The sequence below is a fragment of the Hypanus sabinus genome, chromosome 2 (genome assembly GCF_030144855.1).
Source record: "Hypanus sabinus isolate sHypSab1 chromosome 2, sHypSab1.hap1, whole genome shotgun sequence".
Lineage (NCBI taxonomy): Eukaryota > Metazoa > Chordata > Chondrichthyes > Myliobatiformes > Dasyatidae > Hypanus > Hypanus sabinus.
Window position 1 is genome coordinate 161,167,201 of NC_082707.1, and position 3,508 is coordinate 161,170,708.

General features: G+C 41.8%; 1 pseudogene; it reads left to right on the forward strand.

Annotated features, from left to right (window-relative positions):
- Window positions 1–228: 228 nt before the first annotated feature.
- On the forward strand, window positions 229–2,962 carry LOC132403985 (ubiquitin carboxyl-terminal hydrolase 35-like; annotated as a pseudogene).
- Window positions 2,963–3,508: the final 546 nt, after the last annotated feature.

Consider the following 3,508-nt stretch of genomic DNA (forward strand, 5'->3'; position numbering starts at 1 on the left):
AGATTGCTCTCTCTCTCTCTCTCTCTCTCTCTCTCTCTCTCTCTGTCAATGGTGAGAGCAAGTTTGCTGCAGATTCTGGAGTTGAAGAAACTCGAAATAAAGCATTGTTGCGAACAGTAACATCGACATAGTGTGCTATTGGTCTCCCTTCTCGCTGTGGAAGGACTGATACCTCTATTTTCCTCATTAGTGACAGAGGAAGAGCATGTGGGATGTCGAACTGTTGGGATGAACAGCGGCTTTGATGGACTCTACATCATGACCTCTTTGGGAGCTTCGCTGTTGCTTGCATGCCAGATGGTGAGGGGCTGATGCTTTCTGCTGAAATAAATGGGGAATGGGAGAGGGAGGGCTGATGCTTTGGCACTGCTTGTGCATGGGAGTGGGGCTTTGGGGTTCTAATGTTTTTCTGTCATTCATTCTTTGGGACTTTTCTTCTGTTTCATGGGTGTCTGCGAAGAGTAAGAATTTCTCTGATATATTCTCTGATTTTCTCTAATATTCTCTGATATTAAATGGAACCATTGAGTTGTCTGGAGTGCCTTTAGAGTATTCAGATTTGTTGGAGGTTTTTAGCAAAGGAGAGCCACTATGCTCCGCCATACAGGGACTATGAATGCAATATTAATTTACTACCTGGTACGTGCTCTCCCTGGGGAAGGCTCTCTGACTTGTCTGCTTATTACAGCCAGCCTAGGGAGAAAAAAAATGGACAAGATTTTCAAAGCTATGATGTTGTCTTGCCATCCAACTTCTGTCAAGCATGTTCTTGTAAGACGTATTTTAAAAGCAGCAAAAGAACCTCTCAATGGTAAACAGTGCATAGCCATGTTTAATTCGCTACAAGGTTAACACTGTTGAGTGATACACAATTCCAAAAGGATGTGGATGTATTTGATGGCCCATCAAATGCATTGGCCACAGTGGTCCAATATGAGCTATTGGAAATCATGGATGGGGGTCATTCAAAACTGGATGAATGACGACTGCTTTGACCAATACGAGCGAATGGCTTTCTGGCCATTAGCAAGTAACATAGATCAATGGATTATTGGCTTACTGAAATATTTGGCTGATGTGAAAAACTTCAGCATTTTCCTTGAAGTCATGCTTTCAAAAATCGAACAGATGTTCTCAAGGCTCTTCTTCCCAGTTATAAGAGCAGGAGAACTTGCTGTGCTGAAATATAGGCTTTTAACTTTCCAATATTCATTGGAAACATTCCATGTTCTTGTTTGTCACATTCCTAAATTAATAATGTCACTCTCTAAAGAAAAGTCCAATTCTGCTATAAACTGTCGACAACAATGGTCTGAATTGGTACTCTGCATGATCTTGCAGCTTTCGGGCTTCCCTGACCTATATGAACATGTCATACAATCACTAAAGGATTTTCCAATTCCAAATGATGGAAAAATAAAGCAGCTGCTCAATCAGAATGCCTGGATGTCACAAGAAAATTGTATCGGACCCTTTGTACTCAGGACTCAACCTTCTATATGACACTCACTGCTTTGTACAAAGGTTCCAATGCATTTCTTTTTGTGACATCCAGGCACTCTGCAAAATTGGATACAGGAAAGACAGGACTGGCAGATCTTGGCAATACCTGTTACATGAAGAGTGTCATTCAGATACTTTTCATGACCTCTGACTTCAGGAATGCTGTTATTCTAATCAAGGAGAGTGATTCACAGTCATTAATGATGAAACTTCAATGGTTATTTGGTTTCCTGGAACATAGCCATCTCTCCATGTACCTTTTTGAAAGCTTCATGGTTTAATCACTGGTTGCGAGTATTGAAGATATCTATTGGACAGGCTACGTGAAGAAGAGAAGACTAGTAAAGGAGTTTCCCATGGGCAGAGACATTCAGGCAATGAAGGCTGTACAGAAGGTTGAAATCCAGAGAAAACAGTAATAGAAAGAACGTTTGGTGGGAAATTGGGGACTAGGATCTTTTGTTGCTGTTGTTGCAATGTTTCCCTCCAAGAGGAAGCTTTTCCAGACACAGCTCTAGCATTTCCACCACCTAACAAGGTTCCACAAAAGTGTGGTCCTTCAAGTGATGCTAATATTTCAATTAAGATTAAGAGTGCAGGTAATTTGGCATCACAAAATGAGCAACAGCACGTGACTGCCAAGACTCCAAATAAACAGACACGAACAAAATATAAGGAGCATTCAGTGCAAGTGGTAACGATTGAAATAGTCGGTTCCCATGGAACAGCAAAAGGGGAGAATGCATCATCTAGAATTAGTTTTTTTTTGCCACAGAATGATTTTGCAGTGGCCTCTGGGGAAGAAACATGTGACTCAGCAAATTGTAGATGGTTTCTGACATCATTGACTACTTTCTTTCACCAGAAATGCTGTTGGGTGATAGCAGATATTACTTCAATAAATGTACCTCATTACAAGAAGCAGAAGTGATAGAATTAACTGGAAGACTGCATTATCTTATCTTGGCTTTATTATGACTCTCCTTTGATCCTGCAACAATGAAGCACAGAAAGATTCTGGATAACGTATCTGCTCCTTTAGTCCTTAAACTACCTATTAGGATTAATTCAAAGAATGAGCAGAACTTTTGTGGCAAAAATCAATTATGTTAGCAATGAAAATGGAAACTTTTTGCAGAGAAGAGATGCTGGGTTCCCTCTCAGGACATCCTGGATCCTTTTTTAATCATGGACTTTTATTACATGTATCCTGATCAGTCTGTGCCAGCCGTAAGCGGGGTGGGGGGGAGGATCCGGTCGCGAACCCTTCGGATCAACAAGGTGCACTGGGTAATGGCAGGTTTCGAGTTTATTAGAGTTGCTTAATGACTACTCTTATCATTAAACTGTTATCATGTTTTTTTGTAATGCTCATTATTTGATTATGGTTTCCTTTTGCCTCTCATTCTCAGGTGATTTTTTTTTATTTTGGCCAGTTGTGTGTTCAAATCCCAAGTAAGCAAGCTCGGGATTATTCTCATATTATTCCCCGAATAAACCTTCATTGTTAATTTCTACTATCGAGTCCTGAATTTACTCCAGACCTGGGTCCGCTTGTCCAAAGATTGTGACATCTGCGTGGGAGGCTGGTCAGGAAGGTTCAGTCACCTGGCATTCAAGGTGTGGTGGTAAACTGGATTAGACATTGACTTCGCAGGAGAAGCCAGTGAGTGGTAGTAGGTGGTTGCTTTTCTGACTGGTGGTGTGCTGCAGAGATTGGGGTTGGGTCTGTTGTGTCTTGTCATCTATATCAATGATCTGGATGGCAAAATGGTCAACTGGATCAGCAAATTGTGGATGCCACCAAGACTGCGGGTGCAGTGGACAGCAAGGAAGACTTTCAAAGCTTGTAGCAGCTGAGATCCGAACCAGCTGAAGAAATGGGCTAAAAATGGCAGGTGGAATGCGATGTAGATAAGTGTGAGGTGTAGCACTCTGGGTGAACCAACCAGGGTAGGTCTTACACGGTGAGTTGTAGGGCACTGAGGAATGCAGTAGAACAGGG